The sequence below is a fragment of the Physeter macrocephalus genome, chromosome 15 (genome assembly GCF_002837175.3).
Source record: "Physeter macrocephalus isolate SW-GA chromosome 15, ASM283717v5, whole genome shotgun sequence".
Lineage (NCBI taxonomy): Eukaryota > Metazoa > Chordata > Mammalia > Artiodactyla > Physeteridae > Physeter > Physeter macrocephalus.
Genome location: NC_041228.1, coordinates 17,304,727 through 17,328,379, shown reverse-complemented (window position 1 = coordinate 17,328,379; position 23,653 = coordinate 17,304,727). Strand labels below are relative to the sequence as shown.

At 37.1% G+C, this 23,653-nt stretch overlaps 1 non-coding gene across 1 annotated transcript; it reads left to right on the top strand.

Annotated features, from left to right (window-relative positions):
- Nucleotides 1-8,064: 8,064 nt before the first annotated feature.
- TRNAM-CAU (transfer RNA methionine (anticodon CAU)) lies at nucleotides 8,065-8,137 on the top strand. The gene has a single exon. It is a non-coding gene; the product is annotated as a tRNA-Met (tRNA).
- Nucleotides 8,138-23,653: the final 15,516 nt, after the last annotated feature.

The window sequence follows — 23,653 nt, the reverse complement described above, 5'->3', positions numbered from 1 at the left end:
CCATAGTTTTAGTTTTTATATTAAAATTATTTTTGGCCTCCTTCTTCTCTCCTCCTTAGAGTGCATCCTATATATCAAACCAGCCTTAACATTCTAAAGCATGACTCCTATTATGTTGTGTCTACGCTGTGGTGGCTTCCAATGCTATTAGAATAAAAACAATAACAATAATTAGAATAATAAGGCATATCCAGTAATTTTCAAGGTCTCAGCAAGAAACAGAATAAGGGACTTTAATGAAATGACTTCTTTTAAAATATGGACAAGATTAGGAGAAAAATGAGGAACGTTGAGGCAACTGGAGACTAGCATCAAGGGAAGCTGCCTGAGCAAGGAGAGAAATTATGTTATCAGAGCTTGGTGATATTTGGAGCCATGGAGAAGCTCCTGACCTACAGAGGCTATTGTCATGGAAGGACAGAGTCACTTCCTAAATAAGGAAGGAGCAGAAGAATATTCCATGGCTTGTACCTTTTCCCACTTTCAGATCTCCTGCCAGGGCCTTCCATTGACCAAGCCCAACCCAAAGCCAGAGAGTGTGGAAAACAAGGTGATGCAGACCACAGAAGCCAGCCTCCATGGGAACAGAGCAAGGCAGAGAAGGGAAGATAAAGGACCTGGAGAGTAGGCTAGTGGAAAGTCGATATCAAACAACTAGAATATGTAGCATGTAATGTGCTAAAAATATTACATTTTTATCTTTTCTAATTCCATCATCATTCTTGAAAGTTATTATCATCTTTAGACTACAGTTTGAGAAACTGAGACTCATATTGGCCAAATAATTTGTATAGATTCTGGTCTCTGGAAATTGGCAAAGTCAGGATCCAAATTGAGGTATATCTGAATTCAAAAATCACAGTTGTTCATAAATAAAACCCTAATATTTTGGGCCTTATATTCAGGGATTCAAGTGCCTTTCCCAATCTCTTACTTGAATTCACATCTTAAGCCAGCCTGAGTCAATGTTGCCTGAGTTCCACTATCTCTCCTGATTGGAAAGCCCTGCCTTCTTTCCAGTGATCAAATACATTTATATCCATCTCTCCAAGCCCAACTTGGATTATTCCCTCTTTTTGAAACCTTCCCAGAGTGCACCAGCTTTCCCCCAAATCCTGAACTCCTTAGAGTTCTCATTTAGCACTCACTCTAATGCTGCCTTGTAATGCTGCTGAACTGATGGCTCACCAACAGATAAGACAAATAGAACCCAGATAGGGCAAAGAAATGGATAATGATAACATATCTAGTAGGCAGTAGAGATGGATTTCAAATCAAGGTCTTCTTAATTGCACAGTCAGAAGTTTTTTCATGACATAATTGTAATTGCAGAGTTATTCTGTTAACATTTTACCTAGTCATCTGATATGTAAAATATCCAAGTCATTTTTTGAATGAAAGTTATAGAAGAGTTAGGAAATTAGCACTCAATGGGAAACTTTGAAAGTTTGTGACCAGTGGAATAACATGAAAGGAAATATGACATAATTTAGAATGTATCTCAAACCCAGATACTTCACACTTTCCAATCAAGAGATACCTGAAGCTCTGTCTCTGTTTGGCTGACACTTTCTAGGTCTTTTTTTCTAAAAGTTGAGAATCACACGGTCCTTATTAGGGGATATTTGAACTGGTCTCTCTCCAGTTTTCCAGGCCTGCAAAGCATTCCTTGTACCTTCTGTGATGAAGCAGCCATGAATGTAAGTGTAAGCTTCAGAATTTTTGAAAAGAGCAAATTCGTTACTGCATTTCTAATGAGCCTTGAAAATTGAAGACACCAGTTTCTTTCTTCCATATCCTATTTGGTCTGCTTCAGATATATACAAGACAAGTAGACATCATCTTAACAGTCATTCAGTTCAACAGTGGAAAACCAACAATGTGGCATTTTAGAGGCGAAGTTGTTATTATTGTTCCACATAAGATCTGGGCATTAAAAAGTCTCCAAGTCCTGTCTCAAAGGCTCTTGTCAACATAGCAAAAAATATTTTGAACCAATAAAGAACTTTAGGGAGCTTTTGGAAATACTCATTTAAAAGGTTCCATTTTTCAGGACAGATTTACTGCACCCTATTGATGGGAAAAAATGGCTTTGTCCTTCTAAACATTTCCAGCTTGCCAAAATGATTTTTAAATTAAGGTCAGACACAAGATAACAAGTTTCTTTCCTTCTTCGTTTCTTCTTCAATTCTTGCTTTTATTCTCATTACAAAGAAAATTGAAAATCTCATGGACTTACTGAAAAAAATAAGAAAAGGAAATATGTAAATATACATCTAAGGAAATTTTATATATAGCATACAACAAATTCCGTTGTTTTCAGTAAAAAGGAGATTCCTGGTTTCATGGATTAATCTCAGCTTCATGCCAGTTTTTCCAGGAATAAATTAACTGGTAATAGTAATAACAGTGATGATCACAATTTCTATCTATGAAGTGTCTGCTGGGTTTCAGACATTGTGTTATATACATGTATTATTTACCTTAATCATAGTATCTATCCAGTAATGTAAGCATTGCCATTCCGTTGTCCATATGAAGAAATGTGAGGCTCAAAAAGATTAAGTAGCTTGCCCAAGATCACTTATTTAAAAAAAAAACAACAAAAAAATGACAGATAGAGACTTCTCTGGTGTTCCAGTGGTTAAGACTCCACGCTTCCACTGCAGGGGGCCCGGAGTTGGATCTCTGGCCATGGAACTAAGATCCCCACATGCCTTGGGGGCGTGGCCAAACAAAAAAAAGTTAAAAAAAATTGACAGATAGGATTTAAACCCAGCTCTTTGTAACATCTCATGCTCCTAAGTCTCATGTATACTTCCTAAGTATGACTATAAAGTGCTGTACTAGATATCATTGAGAATATATGTGTGTATATAAAAAATATAAATATAATTTATGTAATAATTTATTACATATACTTCCTTACTCTCAAATATCATGTAATGGATATGCCAAAATAAGTGACTAATAACAGCATATATCTAGAAAGAATGGAATGTATGATATATCCTCCCAAGTATTATGACAGCTCACAGAAGAGTAAACTCAATGTAGGCTGAAGAAACCAAGATGACTTCATGAAGAAAGTAAGGTTTGAACTGGCTTCTGTTGGATGCATATGCCTTGAACAGGAACAAAAAGAAGGTTGTTTGTTTGTTTGTGGCAGGGGTCAGGAATCAGGGATAGGACAGAGCATGACACAATCATGAAATCAAGAGTAAGAATAATGGAGAAAGGAGGATGGTGAGTAAAGAGATAACCCTGACACTCCATCTGTGCAGTAATAATAATAGCTATCATTAAATGCGTGTCAGATGATGTACTACTTGTCATATAGTCAATATAACATTTAAGTATTAAATAAGTATTATTTGCCTATCTTTACTATGAGAAAGTGGGGCACAGAGGTGAAAGTAACCTGTTCAAGGTACATCGTAGGTGATAAAGCCAGAATAAAGCTGAAGTCTTTGACTTACAAACTTGGATTCTTTTTTTAATTTTTTTTGCGGTACGCGGGCCTCTCACTGTTGTGGCCTCTCCCGTCGCGGAGCACAGGCTCCGGACGCGCAGGCCCAGCGGCCATGGCTCACGGGCCCAGCCGCTCCGCGGCATGTGGGATCTTCCCGGACCGGGGCACGAACCCGTGTCCCCCGCATCGGCAGGCGGACTCTCAACCACTGCGCCACCAGGGAAGCCCCAAACTTGGATTCTTAACTACTCTATGTTATTGTCTGTCAGGATATATGGTCTGGGATGTTGTGATATTTACTCAGAGATGAAGAGTTATCTCTAAGATTGAGTTTGAAGTAAGTATAATATAGAGAAGAAGAGAGAAAAGATATCCTTTCTATTTAGCAAACGTTATTGAGTGCCTAAGTACAAGGCAGGGTAGTAGGTGAAAGTCCAAGAAAATTGAGGCAGGGTCTATGACCTCAAAGAGGTTCTAATCTCTTGTCGTAGGTGAGACCTAGAGACTGATAACTAGCATACAAAGTATTACATGATATATATCTTTGAAGAGGTAAAAATAGACAAAAGAAAAATAAGAAGAGATCTTTCCCAGGTAATGGAAGCAAATCAGAGACTTCTTGGAGGTGGTGGAATCAGATATGCTTAGGATTCTTACAGGATAGAGAGAATTGGCAATCGGCATGGATTACACAGGGGTAATCCAGTGTGAACTCAGAAACATAGAACAATTTGACTAGTGCACAAATACGTGCAGGGTGGTAATGGGAGGAGTCATTGAAGACTAAATGAGCTGGAAATATAAAGTCTGCAAATGAAGAGACTTTTCTGTCTTTTCAATCCTTGCCTGGCATATATTTGCTCTTAATAAATATTTGATGAAAGAATCAATGCACTGCCATCACATAGTCAAGGCTATGTTTTAGGAAGGCAGCAATGTATAAAATGAGTTATAAAAGGGAAAGACTAGAGAAAGGGGAACTGTTGTGTTTCAATCAGGAAAGAAAGTGTGGGAATTTCAACTAGGCTTCTGGCAGTGGAAATAGAATTCAAAGGAAAGACATGAGCATCACCATTAATGAAGCGTGGTCAACACATGTTGACACACAGGATATATGGAGAAAACTGAAAAAGGGGTTAGACATGGAACTCAAACTTTGAACCTAATGAGAAAATAAGATACTTAACAGAAATGGCTGATTCAGGAGTTGGAGTTGATTTGTTCATATATTCAAAGAATATTTTTGAGGGATTGTTGTGTGACAGGAACTTTTCTGAGGCATTTGATATACATCGAATACAAAACAGATGAAATCCCTGCTCTCCTTGTGTTTACATTCTATAACAGGTGGGAAGACAGTAGAATATAAAAAATAAACAGTAATTGAATTATTTAGTATATTAAGTGTTATGAAAAAAATAGAGCATGATAATGGGATTTGGGGTGCAGTGGCAGGGAATAGTCATTTTAATCGAAGTAGTAAGGGTAGGCATTAAGTTAAGGGGATATTTGAGGAAAGAATTGGGGAGGTAAATGAGCTAGATGTCTGAGATCTGGGAAAGAGAGACATTAGAAGTCATTTGCTTTAAGATGACAATAGATGGAGTGTGAGAGGATAAGAAAAAAGAACATCTCTCTCTTCTCTCTGAAGGCTGAGGGTAGCACTTTGGGGAGCATCTACATTTAATGGCTGAAAAATGCCAGCATAATTATTAAGGAACAAAGGGAAAAAAAATTATACTCATTTAGAGATGAACATACAATAGTATTTTATCTGATTTAAAACATCTCCCTGCCTAGAAATGAAGACCAAGCATTTACAGCTGTGTTCAAAATAATCCAGTTTCTCCTTAAGCCTAAGAGGAAGACCTGGTTGTCTTACATGATGAGCCTTCTATGAACCTTTCAATTCTCATATAACCGAAAAAGCCAGAGGATGAAACATCAGTAGTAAATATAATTTTGGAATGAATCTTTCAATTTTGCTCTATTATTTCTTACACCTACCAATACACCCATCATGGAACTTGGCACATAGAAGATTCTCAGTGCATGTCAGTTGAAGTAAAATTAAGCTAGTCAATGTCTGATTTAGGGGGCAAGTGTTGATGATAAGCCTATGTTACTACTATTTTGCAGAACAGACTTGAGTGATGCGATACCGGCTTTGATTTAGGGACTCAATCCAGTGTGGACACCATCTGCTGATACAAGGACTGGAATGACTTTCCCACACAGAGCAGAGTCCCCGGAAGGTCATGGGGTTCAGTTCTTCCTCTAGGCATTTGAAATCTAAAACATCAAAGCTAGCGATTATCTGTTCTCTTTCATTAGAGTGGATGCTAAAACTCCTTATACACTTAAGACAATATTTTATATTGAACCAAGCAAGCCTCTCTTGATGAAATTGAAGTTTACTTTCAACTACTCTTATTGTGTGTTCGAGTATGTAAGAGATTCTAACATTTACATACCTTTTGACTACAAACCTATCAATTTGTTCTCCGAAGAAACCAGCCTCTGCTTTTACACTGCAGTTAATGAAATGCTGCACTTTCAGGACATATTCATTTACAATAGACTTAAACTTTAATTTTTAAAATTTGATTTTCAAGAATTCTTTAGCTAGATGTATATACTTCAGATTTGGTTTCTTAGAAATTTTCCCTCTTGATTCTTTTGCAAGCGAGCCAAAGATAGCAATAGAATCTGGGTTCTATAAAAAATGAAGAGGAAAAAAAAAAACTGCTCTTGATTTTTTTTTTTTTTACTGAGGTTTGAAAGATTTCACCAGTGTTTTCTCTATTCAGATAAGGGAGCCAAAGGCTATGATAGCAGCTTGTCTGGATTAGAAGGTTGATTGTTTGTACTCTTGTTTAGTTTCCTTCCTTAATGTGGGCCAGGATTTCAGGGGTCTTCTGTGAGAGCAGCTGAGGAGAGCAGAGGCACGGGGTGGGACCTGGGCAAGACTGACTGACGTATGTGTGTGGCAGTGGGGGACAGGGAGGGAGACAGAGATCAAAGAATCATCCAGATCTCCTCAGCCTTCCACAGCAGAAAAGCCTTTGGCAACCCTTTGATGTCCAGGGTACCCTCTGCCCCCAGTCAGAAGCATGTCTAGGGACCTGAGTGAGAAGTGGATTCGGGCAGGGCCATTTTATAGGTCGGTGAGGCAGATAGCATCTTGCCAGGACCTTCTAAAAAGGACGTACGTGCAGAAAAAGTTGCTATGATTCCTGACCTACAGGAGCTTACACTCTGGTTCAGTAGATAAAACCTTGAGCGTCTTGACCAATCAACTTTGCCAGTTTCCTCCACAAACAACAGAAACATTTGATGTGTCATTGTTGTGATTTTTATCCTTAACATGACAGTTTACTAAATCTGTTATTCTCAGGAATAAAAAAGCACGAATGTCATCATTTTTTCTGGTAGGGTATCCATCCTCAGTCATGTTCCTCTATTGACCCTCTTTTCCTTCCCTGTGATCCATTTCTGGTGTTTCATATTTTGTATTCAAAGTGGGTGTGAGTTTTATACAATGTTATGTGTGTGTATATATATATATATATATATTTTTTTTCTTTCAGCTAACAAAATTTCTTATCTGCCCTCTGGACAGTATAGGCTTTGGCAACCTTAAATTCAGAGCTCTTGAAAGGATGATTATGAGTAAATATCACTGACAATATGGAACTGATAAAAATGACAGCTGGGGTAGCTGCTGATTAAAAGGCAAACAATCAATGCTCTATTTTCTAAAGTGAAACAGTGATACTGAAGATGTGTGGTTATGCAAATTAAATAACTAATATATGGTTTCCTTTAAATCAATGTCCTTCTTCCATGAAGTTAACTTCACATTGTGCTTACGTCTAACACACAGATGGCCCTACAGAGAAGTTAAAAATAAATAAACTCCCTTCCTCATTCCACCCAGGTCTGCCAGCCCATTTCTCTTTGTTCTGGCTTACTAGATGTGTACCTAGTCATTCTTTTACTTACTTGGACTGGAAACAGTCTCTCTTTTCATCTTAACTAGTCATCAGGGAAAGCAGAGAAGATCTGCAGGGAAAAATCATCCAAAACTACTAGGGGCTTTAGAAGGTTACAGAAATTACCTTATGTGACCTGCCTGGAATGGCATGGCTGTTCAACTAGGTCTTCAAGAAAATGCTATCGTTTGTTTCCACATAAAGGACATAATTGAGCTATATTCTTCTCAATTAAGTTATATTAAATATCAGGACAATATGCAACATTTTGCAACCCACCCTCCCCCAGAAAATGTTCCTGCCATTTCCTTAGTCCTTTCCTGGATCTTTAAGGGCAAGAAGCTTAATATAAGGGAAAGGTCATATAAAAACACTAGTTAACTTTACCTTAGTGTATTGCATTTCTACACTAGAAAATTCCATCTATATAATTAAAGCAACTTCAATTTTGAAAGACAGTTCGAGCCAATCAATAGAATATACTTTGAAAACGATAAAAGACTTTTGATTCTAGTATTCAACCAGTTTTCCATCTTCAAAGGAAAACGTTGTCTGTGTCAGGAGAGGAGTGTTCACAGGGGACAGCACCTCTAACCTGACTCCTTAGTGCAGTAGGAAGCATGTCAGTCTCATAATCTGAAGGTCCTGAGTTCAAACCTCAGAGGAGGCAGTTCTATTTTGCCTCCCTCTTCTTTCTAAGAGAATTTTCAGAACAATTTTCTTTCAGTGATTTTACATTCCTCTTAGTAACTTTACTTTCTTTGACTAATATTAGTTAATAACATTTAAAATGAAAATGAAGAGGTGGCCAATATCAAAGAATAAGCCAATGGAAAGTTACAATTATAATATTACTAGATTTCAAAATTCATGTCATATTTCATCAAAGACATTGTTTCAGATAGGAAGTGCTCCAAGCACTGAGATTATAAAATATGAACTGGACATAAAACTAAATATATTGTATAGGAAAAACTAGTTGTAAACTAAGATAAACATACTTTTTTTTTTTAAATTGTCTTTGTAAGAAAGGCCTACGGACGGAGTGCACTCCTTTTGACACCAGGAAGGGTGGTAGTGGTTAAGAAATGTGTGTGGGTATTTTAACAGGATGCTTTGAACCTTAGGGAACATATACTTATGAAGAAAAAAAAAAATCTGTGTGTATGTGTGTTCATGGGTGTTTGAGGGAGTGGGAGAGCAGGCAGGGACCTGGTAAGGTTCAATGTGCATTCAGTTTCAAACACAGAACCTGGGCCAAGAGGCCAGTATGCTTAGATATACATTAGGATTAGTATAAGCAATCACTCTCAGGCTTTTAAGAAATGGAGCCGTCTTTAAAATGGAACATTGGGCAATCTGTAAAAATAATCAAAGAAATGTGGAAAGGCTTCCTTTTTATCCCAACACTTTCAACCAATCACCAAGCATCCTTTTTGCCCCAGTTATTCTGGTTTGAAGAGAAACAGAATGGGTTGAAGAGAAATGGAGTGTTCTGAAAAAAATGTGAATGGAGTCTGAGGATGAGGAGGTGAAATTAATTAATCATATTTTTTTTCTTAAAAAAGTGATTAAGGTAGAGGTCCATCTCAATAGTGGTCATAGTTTGAGGTATATTTAAAGGGTCCTCATATGATGATAGTGAATTTACAAAATAAAAGGAAATTGAGTGTTAAACATTTTATGTCAAGGAAGATCGAGGCACCAAGACAATAACATTAAAAAACAACGCAACGTAAAAAACAATCATAGTAGAGGACCCTGAAATTGTCCCTTGTATTTCCTGGGAAAAATAGCATGTGGGGCCTGACTTCGAAAGCCAACAGAGAACAGATGCATCAAAGTCTGGGTTACATTACACTAATCTCTTAAGGGTCTTTTATCTAATCTCTCTCTGGCTATTGCTAAGTGCCAGGGATATGATTGCCACTATATAAATATCAGAGATTATCTAAACTTCTCAGGAGAAATCCATCTAACAGACATCAAAACCCGTCTAGGCATTGTGTGTCCTTAGTCTTCCTTTGGCAGAAACAGAGACAAAGGCAAAGCAAATCTGTCCTCCACAAAGGACCCATAATTCGACAACTTCTAAATATTTTCATGTTACTTTTACTTCCTGCATCTATAATAGCATTTTTGAATGTCAGATCCTCTAAAAGCAAAGAGCAGTAGAGAGTTAATATTTATTAACTCCTGAGTTAAATAGTCATGCAAATTAGCCCTAATCTATATGCCTAGTCACAAGACCAAAAAAAACACCACACAAACCAAAAAAAACCAGTCAAGATATGAAGCCGAGAAGTGAGACTGTAGTAAACATCACAGTGACCTGCATTCCAAAATGTTCTGTCTTGAGGCAGTAGGTTAACAATTTGCTTAAGCGCATCATAGGCTCTGGGGTTCAACACACATGGGTCTGAAGACCATCTCTGCCATGTGATGGTGGTAAGATCCATCTCAAGGTATTAATAACTTTGAGTCTCCAAGTTTCCTTAATCTATAAAATAGAGAAAATACGAATCTCGCAGGGCTGTTGTGAAAACTAGAGAAGGCCACTTATATAAAATGCTTGGCACTCAATAAACACTCAATAAAGAGCAGATGGTTTTGTTCTCCTTACTTGTGACGAGTAAAAGAAACAAAAGACTTAGGAAAGGTGAAGAAAATGGGCATTTGTCAAAGAAAGGAACACTGTCTGCACCTCTAAGGAAAATCTAGGGGGCAAAAGTGCTGAATCAGACATACTACAGGAATAAAGGGGCAGATTTATTTTCAGACCTTTTCTTTACCACTCTAAGTCCCAGCTTCCTGCTGCTCCTTTGTAAGACATCAGCAAACGGAGACCTACGAATCTGTTTTGATGTGATTCTCTCAAGATAAAAGATATCGATTCTCTCCTGATAAAAGGTGCCCTCCTCTCTTCATCTTTCTATCTTAATGTCTAACAAAATGCATGAAAAATAGAAGTGACTCATATTTGATCAGCTTCATTCAGACAGACACTACAATACATCTAGTGCTACTTCTTGTCCAATAATCATTAGGAATTTTGGCTTTTCGAAGTATGTATGTATGTGTGTGTATTTAATTATCTTTTTTCCCTTTAACTCAGTATAGATTGAATTAATACACGGGATCCCTAATAGGCTGTGTGATCGACCATTGTGATTTTATTTTTCTGGATATACATAGTAGGACCAAAAGTTAGATTGACTTTTGTTGTACATCTCAAAGAGTTAACTGAGAAATTAAATTGCTTATGATTTGACCCTGAAATTTGCTTATATTTGCACTGTGGCTGCTCTTCCACTAACCCATTATAATGTTTCGTTAACATCTTGCCTGATGTGTGCACTTGTCTTTCTTTCCCCACACAGTTGCAAAATGGCAGAAGGTAGGGTTATTTTACACATTTGTTCAGTACCGACTCAGTCAAAGATCCTTATTGAGCTGCAAAAACCTTAGCTTCCTGCCTGAGTCCTTCACACTTCCTTTTCTCTTTGCTTAGTCCCCCATTCCCCCATTCTTACCAGCATTTCTATTGAGTAAGGAGAACAAAGGCTCAACTTTATTGACACTTCTCCTCCTACGGTTTTCTAGTACAGAGAAAAAGAAGCATCAAAAGGAAAGCATTTTTATGTGCAGGAACCCAAATTGGCCCAAATTGACCCCCTAGTTTTCTGGACGCTTGACTATTGTATTCAGGAAACAATAAACCCCAAGTTCCTTGACAAGAGTATCATTATACACTTGTCAGTATTTTCTGAAACAGAATTTACTAGAAATGGGTGCTAGATCAAATGATATGCACACTTGTAGTTTAAAAGAATATAGCCAGATTTATTTTCCAAAATTTACAGAAATCTTTACTCATCACTACTATTGAGAGTGTGTGAATTGTTGCTTTCCTCGTTGCCCTAATCTCATGGGCATTGGGTGTTAACAAAATCTTACATTTTTATCAATCTGAAGGGATAAAAGTTGTATTTTATTGTTGCTTTTATTTTCATTTTCCTGAATATCAGTTTTCCTTGTGCTGTACATTGTTCATACTAACTTGAAGAACTACTTATATCTTAAGAGTATTAGTCACTTTTTTGTGTACATGTAGCAAATGTTTTTCCCAGTTGGTGATTGTTCTTTTAATTTGATTAAGTTGCCTTTTTTCCATTCAAAGGTTTTTTTTGTTTCATTGTTTTCTAATTTCATCTGGTATTTTATTTTTCCATTATAGCTTTTTGTTTCCACCTTCCTTACTAAGCTTCCCTTTACCCCTAAGGATATATACACCCCTAACTTAATTTTTTTTTCTTTTAATTCTTTTATTTTTAGGGTGGGAACTTTTGTCTTAAATTTATATTCGTCTATGGGCACACAGTTGGAGTTACATTTATTTTCTTCCAATAAATAATGATTACCTCAATACCAATTGCTAGTAAATTCATAATTTCCCCACTGACTTGTAGACTAGTTGTTTCATTTATTGAGTTCTCCTACACATGGGAATTTTTTTCTGGCTTTTGAATTCAGTTCCTTGATTTAAGTGTCTATGCCTAAGCAAGCACTTTATTATTTTGAATATAGTAGCTTTACATTGTTTCAATAAACAGTAAGTCATTTCACCATATTACCATTATTGTTTTAAGACTTTTAAACAATTCTTGTATATTTTTCTTCCACATGGACTTCACAATCAGTTTATCAAATTCTAAAAATAATTGCAGCACTTTTTTTTGTTATTTTAAGAAGCTGGGAACAATATAAGTGTCTATAAGTAGGAAAATAGTTGAATAATTCAGTGCTTCCAAATTATGGAATAAATTTAGATCATCCAAATTATGGGATAAATTTAGATCATCCAAATTATGGAATACTATATAGCTATCAAAGAGAATGAGGTAGACCAAGTGTTTATAGAAGTCAACACATATATGTGCAGCAAAGGTGTCAAGTATAATAAATATAGGAAATTATAAAATATTTAATGCAATTCCATATTTGTAAGAAAAACAACAATCCCTCCTCCTACATGTGCATGTATATTTGAATAAGCAAATTAAAAATATATGGAGTGATACAATATTTTTGGTAATGACTTTCAGGGATATGGGCTTATTTCTGTGTGAACTAATAATCTTACTTTAGATGCTTTAGATTCCCTCATTCATGTGTTACTTATATAATTAAAACATTCAAATGTCTGAAATTAAGATTAGTATTCTTGCTATATGCAAGGAAGCAAACAACAACAAGAAAAAAAGAGTTAAACCTCCATTGACCCTTTTATATTGTTATACACTGCAGAATCTGTATTAGGTAGTAAGCCTCTCATCATGAGGTAATTTATCCAGCTGTCTCCTGTAGTATGCAACACACAATGTTTTTCTCTCAATTTATGTACAAATCTCAAATAGCATATAAATCCAGATCAAAGTATCTTCAGATATCTTATAGACCAAGTTTCCCAACGCATAGATGAAGTATGTAAAATGTTAAATACTTTGGCCAAGTGTAACATGTAATGTGCCCAGACAGAAATAAATCAGCTTTATGAATAAAACTTCAGGTGGTATACCTTGACCCGTTCTGCTCACATCTTGATATTACAAGTTTCTAGGATTCACAATTTCAACATTTAAAATACCTATGGAGTTCTTTTACTTAAGATCTTATAATGACCACAAAGAATTCTTTATGGATGACGGAACTCCACATAGAAATAAAGAAAACCACATACAGTCAAATTTGCTATCAAGTAACCAATAAGCTGGATGAAGCCCACAGGTGACTTTGTTCCCCTGAAGGAAATTTTTATAAAATTTAAAATAATTGAAAATATATTTGGAAATCGTGATATTTTTCTTATTACTCTTGAAAAATCAGAGTATCTGAGGAAACTGGATTTACTTTTTGGTACAGTAACTAATGGTCTTGTGGGAGGATTATTTGGAAATCTCAAGCGTTATCTGCTAATGAAATCTAGCAATTAAACTTACCACTTCCTCCTTGGTTGTTAACAGCTGGAAAATCAATTATATCCCGTGATTGGATTCACCATAAAGGAGCAGCCTTTGGTCATTATAAACAACAGGCTCCAATTCTATACAAAATATAAACCTGACCCCAAGCTAAGAAATTGAAAGTTAAGTTGTCAGTGACTTAAGTGCTGAAGTGCCCCACATTGCCTAACATGATCCTCTCAGAAGTTTCTGTTCTTGGACGCAAACCAGGAGTCATGTGCTGATTTATCAGGAAGCAAGCCATATCAGCAAGACCTGACCTTGGAGACCACACAAGGGTTGGACTCAGACTTTACTGAAATGAGGAGTATTCCTATTATAACAAGTGTCCCCTTAGCTAAAATAATATAGTGCCTTTTGGTTAAGAGCTAGGGGAATCTATTCTTTTACTTTGGGCAAACATACATAGAACACATATGTGGAGAGCTAGGGAAGCATGTAGGAAAGTGGAGCTCCTGGTTATATTCAATACAAACTCCCGCAGTAGAGAGCTCACTCCCTCTCAGGGCAGCCCTTTCCCTCCCTAACCGGTTTTGACTGTGACACAGGAACTTGGAAACCTGGCTCCCCATCCCATCTCAATTTCTTAGTTCCCCCACTGGGGTGTCTTAGGAGGCAACTGCTCAAGGTTCCTGGAGGTGGGGCAGGGGCACTGTGTCCAAGCTCCGCCCTCACTCCAGCCCAACTCAAGAAACATATATACACTAATATGTATAAAATGGATAACTAATAAGAACCTGCTGTATAAAAAAATAAAATTAAAAAATTTAAAAAAAGAACTAAGAAGCATTAAAACAGAAATAATTTTTATATGTGATGCTTTCCTCCATAATTTCTAAATAAACTGCAAATAAAAAAAAAGAAAAGAAACATTTGCTCATTCATTCATGTATTCATAGTTATTCAGAGGAGCCTAGAGGTTAAAAGCCTGGGTCCTGGAAACTGACAACCCTACAGTTCAATCCTGGTTCTGTAATTTTATACAAGTTACTAAACAACTATGAGCTTCCCCTCGCTCATCCGCAAGGATATCAGGAAGCTACTGATCGCCAGGATTAAGTGGGATAATTACTGTAAACAACTTAGCACAGGATCTGGCACATAGTAAGTGCTTATCCAGAGGGGTAAGAATAGTCAAATGCTGAGACCAAGGCTTAATTCCTATACAGTTGGAAAAGGAGGTCTATGTAGTTCAACTGGAGACCCATGTAGATATGCACTAATGAGGTTTTATCACCAAATAACTTTGGGGATACTAAATTATGCCAAATTAAATACACTCCTTTCCTCAAAACTGCTCTGAGTATTAATAAGCTAATATGCACTGTTACTTTCTAAGAAGGTAGGTAGTAGGTAGCATCTCCTCAATTTTCTTTTCATCCAAGGAATAATTTTACAAAGGAGCGTTTTGAAGAATTATCGTTCCTAGGAACAGCAGTTTGGGAAATGATCATCTATTAGATATGACATTTTAGTCTTCTATATATTGATGAAAAAAAATGTCCAGGCCAGGGCTGTAGTTTTAGTTTCCTAAAACTCATTTATAATTTGCTTTGGGTAATTTAGCATTTTAGATAATAATTACAGTAATAGTAATAACAATAATAGGAGAACAAAATATTATATAGTGCTTATATTCCAGACTTTGTGCCAAGTGCTTTACATATATGAACACATTTAGATATTTAGAAATATTTTATCTGCCTAAAAAAAAAAAAAAAACCTGTACTGCTGGGTGTCAAAGATGGAAGTCTATCTAGTTCAACATGCCTATTTTTCTGAAGCTCATAATGCTCTCAAAGGTAGAGTTAGGACTAAGGTGCATGCCTGTTAACCCCTTGCACTATTTTCCTTTTAAATCCCCAGTCTCTGATGCTATGACACCACCTGGTCTTTTTTCCAGAGATCTAAATATTTTAAATAGCGGGGAGAGGTCACTTTGCTCAACTACGCTTTTCTACCATGATGAGGTCTTTTAAAATTCCACACTGTAATTTGTTATCTTTCCAACTTTAACGATTTCAAAATAAGTCCTACAAATTCAAACAGAATTCAGCTGTTCAGAATTTTCCTCTACTGAAAATGTCCCCTGAAGAATTTGATTTAAGATGGTGGGTGACCTTACAAATGTTGCATTTTCCTATCTAAAATCGAAAGGGAAATGATGAGCAGAGAGGCTTTACAAATATTTTTTGTTTCCTTCTAGTGCTCCTTTGAACTCTTGACTCCAGGCTCTTTGAGAAAGAAGCATAATGGTGGAAATTAAAGTTCTCTAATGGGACCAAGTGGTAGAACAAGATTTCTTACCTTTCCAGTCTGTCCTGGAAGGACCACCAAGGTGAGATGTGATTTTAATCTCTGGGCCCACTGTGATCTTGGCCTTTCTGCGTGAACTGTCAACAAGGGTGCTAACTGCCAACTGTTATGGGAAAAAACAGGAGTCCAGGCAGAATTGAGCTGAGATAACTGCTTCATTTCACTGAAAGCATTAAATCACCTTCTGCTGCCAGCAGCTTTCATCTACTCTCAACGTAAGCCAGGTTGAACCAGTGACCCACAAGGCAGAATTACCAAGCATCACATTACCAAGCCAGGCAGTCTGGGATCACATGGACTGGTTTACATCTCTCAGGCTGTGCCCCACTAATGACACCTCTCACACTGGACTGGATTTTTCCTCTGGCCTGTGGGCTTAGTATCACCTTTCACTGTTTTGTCCTTCTTAAGTGGGATCTGCCGCTAGAAACTATAATGGTTCATTAGATGGTCCACACTGTATTATATTATATGAATTTAGAATCTATTATCTTTTTTCCACCCTTTGTCTTATACTAAGTTGCTTACATAAGAAAGAGAGGGAGAGACAGATTTCGTGGAGATGTTTAAAAGCCCCTTAGTCTGAATATCAGCTAAAATTCTCTAGGAACTTACTTTGAAGTGTTTATACTCACAAAATGTCACTAGTTTCACCAGGACAGTTAATTTTTTGTATTCAGTGAATCCATATTATATCATTTGAATGAGTGTAACATAAACTAGAGGTTTCCTCATATAACCTAAATTATTTAGGAACAATTTTCCAGTGACTTCTATTCGAATACTCATGACCCTTGGCAGTGCTACGGGTAAATGTTTAGCAACCAACTATGTGGGGGAATAAATGCACTGATTTGTAGCATTCACCTATTTCTGTGGTTTAAATAGTCCTAAGGTGGCCAATTTCAGGCTATCAATATGACATCACTAAAATCAGAGTTTGGAAAAGATGTGCAGTAGAGAAACATTATGTAGCATTCCCACCATACAGATACAATGGACACATAGTCTGAAGAGCCTTGATAACAGTAAAATGTAGTAAAATAATTAGGATTTGGAAATGTAGTAAAATAATATATGTGTAGTAAAGTATATAGTATTAACACTGGTAATGGTATTTGTATTATTAGTGTAATTTATTATTAATGTTCCTATCATTAATATTATTAGTATTAAAATAAAATGAGTCACAAAGGAACAAAAGGATTTACCTTTATTTTTAATATATTTATTTGATTATAGGTTTATAAAATTTAATTCTTTTTTTTTAACACCTTTATTGGAGTGTAACTGCTTTACAATGTTGTGTTAGTTTCTGCTGTATAGCAAAGTGAGTCAGCTGTATGTACACATATGTCCCCATATCCCCTCCTTCTTGCATCTCCCTCCCACCCTCCCTATCCCAACCCTCTAGGTGGTCACAAAGCACGGAGTTGATCTCCCTGTGCTATGCAGCTGCTTCCCACTAGCTGTCTATTTTACATTTGGGAGTGTATATATATCAATGCTACTCTCTCACTTTGTCCCAGCTTACCCTTCCCCCTCCCCATGTCCTCAAGTCCATTCTCTACCTCTGAGTCTTTATTCCTGTCCTGCCCCTAGGTTCTTCAGAACCATTTAAAAAATTTTTTTTTAGATTCCATATGTGTTAGCATACGGTATTTGTTTTTCTCTTTCTGACTTACTTCACTCTGTGTGACAGACTTTAGGTCCATCCGCCTCTTAAAATTTAATTCTTAATAATGACTATGTTTGACCACCAACTTAAAAATTTCCTGAAAATTTAACAGTTGGCTTTTGCAAATTGGTGTGAGATGAAGAAATGGATGTGGAAAGGGCATTGGGTTGCAAGATGGTTGACCTAGGAAGTGAATAGCAGTTAAGGGCAAAAGTTCAGGAGCCAGACTGCCTGAGTCCAAAGCCCAGATTCTCTGGTGACCTTGGACATGTTGCTTAACAACTCTGAATTTTAGTTTCCTTTAAGGTAAAAAGGGAATTATACAAGAACGTAACCTACAAGAATATTGGGACTTTAAATAAGATAATCTTTGCACAGTGACTCTGTATAGTAAGCAAACAAGATTATTATTACCAAATTTCATCTAGGCCATAAATGCTATGTAATTATAGACAATTTATTTCCCTCAGCATTTCTTCATGTGTAGATAAGGGGTTAAATACAAAGTGATGTATAATCTTCCTCCTAGTTCTCAAACGCACAGTGATTAAGACCTAGAGCTTTAAAGTCAGATGGCCTAGATTCAGATCCTGGATCTCTTCATACAAGTTGTGAAGCTTTGGACAAATTAATTCATTTCTCCTATCCTTGCCTTATTCATCTGGAAGTCAGAAAGTGACGCAAGAATTTGTTGCACAGAATTTTTTAAGGTTAAAACAAGGTCTTAACCCAGTGTTCGGCACACAGTAGGTAATTTATAAAGCTAAGCTTTTAAATTAATGATATTAGTATTGTTATAGCATATAAAATCTTAATAGTAGTAGTATTTTTAGTATACCATGTAGCATTATTATAATGTATAATATTAATGTACATTACTATATATTATATATAAATATATATTACTATAATTACTATAATTATATATAAATATATTACTATATATTTTATATATTGCATATATATTGTAGTAGTATTGGTATTATTATTATTACTTGGTAATATTTTTTAATATTATTAACATTAATATTATTAAGAAAATGGAGTACAAATGTACAAACGCTAATTTTTTTTTGTATACGGTATGCCCTCCCAAACCAAATCTTCATCCAAGGGACATGTCCCATGACTTCTCAAAATTAATATTAATAATAAAATATATACTGTTAATAATAAGATAGATAATATTTGGGCATTTTCTAGGTGTCAACCATTGTAGTAAGTGGTTCACATATAATTTAATGAACCTCTTTGAATCTCAGTTTTATTATTTATAAAATGACTTTAATACCTATCACATAAAGTTGTTGAGATTATAAATATTATAACACATTCAACATGGTGTCTGTAACAAAGTAGACATGCGATAAATGGTAGCTAGTAATAATAATTGTAATAATAATAGAATGTCGTCTATAGGTTGTGAGAATATATTTATACTTTTTGAAACATCTTACCATATTGCTTAGTGTATTACATATGCTAATTAAGCTATATATGCTATATATTATTGTTATATAATAAAAATAGGTGATAGGCATTTACCATTAATATTTACTATTTACTATCAATTTACCATTGAGAATGGTTTGGTAGGTCAGGGTGAAGATCAGAGAACAATTGAGAATACAGAGCTCAAAATTGTTTTTTGGAAAGAGCTGCTATTGTGTTTTCATCTCTAGCTTCTTGTGGGAAAGGAGGTGGAAGGCAAAAATCTTTTCTTGAGGTGGAGATCTGGCAGGTTTCCTGCAGCTGGAATGGGTTAGGCATCGCAAACACTAGGTTATGAGGTGTTACTATTGTAAGAAAGAGGTGTTAGACTAGCACTGGCATGAGATGGCTATACTAATAATTATTCTCTCTAGTCTAATGGAATTGAATTGGGACAACTGGGTCTTCAGGGGAATCTGTTGAAAGCTGTGGGGTTTTGTTGTTGTCATTTGTTTATTTGCCGATACCATGTCTCTTGCTATCTTAAAGCACATTTTGCTTCTTCTGCAAGACATCAATGTATACTGTTAACTGTAGCTGTGTCCAAAACATTATCAAATTATTAATGATCCCATTTTTCATGTCTTTGTGTTTATCCATTGCACTTACAATGAATCATTTTAATAATTTCTTAAAATATCATCCTCAAGTCAGTCCATATGGCCTTCTGATCTCATACGTGGTAATAAACATGGAGACATGTGGTTAAAAAATAAAGTATTTCAGGATGCTCCAGTCCCTTATTCTACTGCCCCTCAAAGGAACAGAGTGAGCTTATCCAAAAGGCCAGATAGGAAATAAAAGTGATCTCATCCTCTCTCTTGGCATAGGCTGCCCCCTCCTTGGGGAATAATTACCTGATAAACTCAGGCTTCCCCCTTCAATGGCTCCAGAAAACACAGGGCTAGCTTTTCAGAACAAATTCAGCATTCATGCTGCTCATACCTGAGAACAGAGAAGCTTAATTTACGTGGTTTTATTGAATGGTGTCCAGAAAACTGATTTTTGGTGAAACATTTTTCTGGACTATCTGAGCCTGAGTTCAAACACAGGGTGGAGTTCTCAACCAAGTCAGACACTGTGATTACATTCATAGAAATATAAATGCTAGAGGAAGGCCCTGAAAGATAAATAAAGGGGACCATATAAGGGACATACTTGCGTTTGTATGCAAGTAGGTGGACATTGAGGAATATGAACCTGTGTATCTGTGTGTGGGTGTGCAGAATACACACATCAAATTTCAGCAATCCTGGTAATCAAAAATGCCAATTAGAATAATAAGGACATTCCATTTTGCTCATCAGATTTGAAAGGTAAAGTAAATAATGCTGATATTCTTAAAATTGTAGTGAAAGGATTGTTCTTAAATAGTACCTATGAGAAAGTTAACTTGTACCATCTTTTTAAATGCTATTTAGAAATGGGAATCAAACAAGAATAAAATAGGCCTCAAAATATAGATAATATATATTCTCTGATATAGTCATTTATCTTTGACACCGTGCTTGGAAAATATAAAGATAATTGTGACTGCAAAATTTATAGTATTAAAAAAATGAAAACTACCTAAAAACCCAACATTCGTTAGCAATAAAAATAATGTTTGTGATGACATTTTTGATATGTGAATTACTCTGGGTAAAAAAATAAAAGTGAAAATTGTATAGAGAACTTCATGACCTTAGCTGCATTAAAACATGAAGAAAATATCCAAGAATGAAGTTACTTCTTGCCAATGGCATTATGAGTCATTTTTGAGTATTTCTTTAATGTTCTCCATAAACTATATAGTTAGAAAAATGAAAGTAATTTTAAAAAAAATATTTATTTATTTATGGCTGCGTTGGGTCTACATTGCTGTGGGCGGGCTTCCTTTAGTTGCAGCGAGCAGGGGCTACTCTTTGTTGCCGTGCGTGGGCTTCTCATTGTGGTGGTTTCTCTTGTCATGGACCATGGGCTCTAGGTGTGTGGGCTTAGTAGTTGTGGCACATGGGCTCAGTAGTTGTGGCTCGTGGGCTCTAGAGCACAAGCTCAGTAGCTGTGGTGCACGGGATTAGTTGCTCCTCAGCATGTGGGATCTTCCCGGACCAGGGCTTGAGCCTGTGTCCCCTGCATTGGCAGGCAGACTCCCAACCACTGTGCCACCAGGGAAGTCCTGAAAGTAATTTTTTAAAAAGTATCCTGAGTGCTCATTTGGAACACCTTCATGAAATGCATGAGAAGAGACACAATAGGGAGAACTAAGGACATCAAGGGATATAAAATATTGGAGTAAATTGAGTTGACTTTTTCCAGAATTGAAGTAACTCTTTTCGCTCATTAATTGCAAAATTCCTTTTTTAAAAAAACATAATTTCACTTTCAAATATCCAGAGAACTCAGTTTGAGGTTCATGGAGTCAAAGTGGAAAAATAAATAATAAGAAAAGATGTCATTTAAGGAGTGTGGTTTCAAATGGGCGTGACACAATTGAAAATGTGACTTTGAAATGTGTTTAGAATTTCAAGACAAGGTAGAACTGTCACCTCATGTTGCTTGTGAATCACTGCACATCTGTCCCTCTGCCCTGGGATAAGACTGTAACAGGGAAAGGAAGACATTAAAAAATAATGAGAGGACTTTCAAGCTGGCAGGGGAGAAAAACATGGAGATCACCTTCCTCTCCACAAATACATCAAAAATACATCTACATGTGGAACAACTCATACAGAACATCTAATGAACGTGGGCAAAAGACCTCAGACTTCCCAAGAGGCAAGAATATCCCCACATACCTGGGTAGGGCAAAAGAAAAAAGAAAATATGGAGACAAAAGAATAGGGATGGGACCTACACCTCTGGGAGGGAGCTGTGAAGGAGGAAAAGTTTCCACACACTAGGAAGACCCTTCACTGGTGGAGATAAGGGGTGGGCAGTGGAAAAACTTTGGAGCCACGGAGGAGAGTGCAGCAACAGGGGTGCAGAGGGCAAAGCGGAGAGATTCTCGCATGGAGGATTGGTGCTGACCAGCACTCACCAGCCCGAGAAGCTTGTCTGCTCACCCGCCGGGGCGGGCGGGGGCTGGGTGCTGAGGCTCGGGCTTCGGTCGGATCCCAGGGAGAGGACTGGGGTTGGCGGCGTGAACCCGCCAGGAGGTGAGTTCTGGGAAGCTACCAGGAGGGAGTCTGGGAAAAGTCTGGACCTGCCTAAGAGTCAAGAGACCATTGTTTAGGGGCGTGTGAGGTGAGGGGATTCAGAGCACCGCATAAACGAGCTCCAGAGATGGGCACGAGCCACGGCTATCAGTGCAGACACCAGAGATGAGCATGAAACGCTAAGGCTGCTGCTGCAGCCACCAAGAAGCCTGTGCAAACACAGGTCACTATCCACACCTCCCCTCCTGGGAGCCTGTTCATCCCACCACTGCCAGGGTCCCATGATCCGGGGACAATTTCCCCAGGAGAACACACGGTGCACCTCAGGCTGTTGCTACGTCATGCCGGGCTCTGCCACCACACGCTCACCCCACATTCCATACCTCTCCCTCCCCCTGGCCTGAGTGAATCAGAGCCACCGAATCAGCAGCTCCTTTAACCTCATTCTGTCTGGGTGAAGAACAGACACCAGAGAGTGACCTACATGCAGAGGTGGGGCCAAACACAATGCTGAACCCCAGGAGCTGTGCGAACAAAGAAGAGAAAGGGAAATCTCTCTGTGAGCCTCAGAAGCAGTGGATTAAATCTCCACAATCAACTTGATGTACCCTGCATCTGTGGAATACCTGAATAGACAACAAATCATCCCAAAACTGAGGCAGTGGACTTTGGGAGCAACTATAGACTTGGGGTTTGCTTTCTGCATTTAATTTGTTTCTAGTTTTATGTTTATCTTAGTTTCGTATTTAGAGTTTATTATCATTGGTAGATTTGTTTATTGATTTGGTTGCTCTCTTCTTTTATATATATATATATATATATATATATACACATTTTTTTTCCTTTTTCTCTTTTTGTGACTGTGTATGTGTATGCTTCTTTGTGTGTTTTTGTCTGTATAGGTTTGACTTTACCATTTGTCCTAGGGTTCTGTCTGTCCGTTTTTGTTTTTTTTTTTTAGTATAGATTTTAGCAATTGTTATCATTGGTGGATTTGTTTTTTGGTTTGGTTGCTCTCTTCTTTCTTTCTTTTTATTTATTACTTTATTTATTTTTTACTTTTAATAATATTTTTTAATTTTTTATTTTAATAACTTTATTTTTATTTATTTATTTATTTATTTATTTATGTTCTTTCTTTCTTTCTTTTTTTTTTTTTTTTCTCCCTTTCCTTCTGAGCCATGTGGCTGACAGGGTCTTGGTCCTCCAGCCGGGTGCCAGGCCTGAGCCTCTGAGGTGGGACAGCCGAGTTCAGGATATTGGTCCACCAGAGACCTCCCAGCCTACATAATATCAAACGGCCAAAGCTCTCCCAGAGATTTCCATCCCAATGCTAAGACCCAGCTCCACTCAACGACCAGCAAGCTACAGTTCTGGACACCCTATGCAACTAGCAAGACAGGAACACAACCTCACGCATTAGCAGAGAGGCTGCCTAAAATCATAATAAGTTCACAGACACCCCAAAACAAACTGCAGGACGTGGTCCTGCCCACCAGAAAGACAAGATCCAGCCTCATCCACCAGAACACAGGCACCAG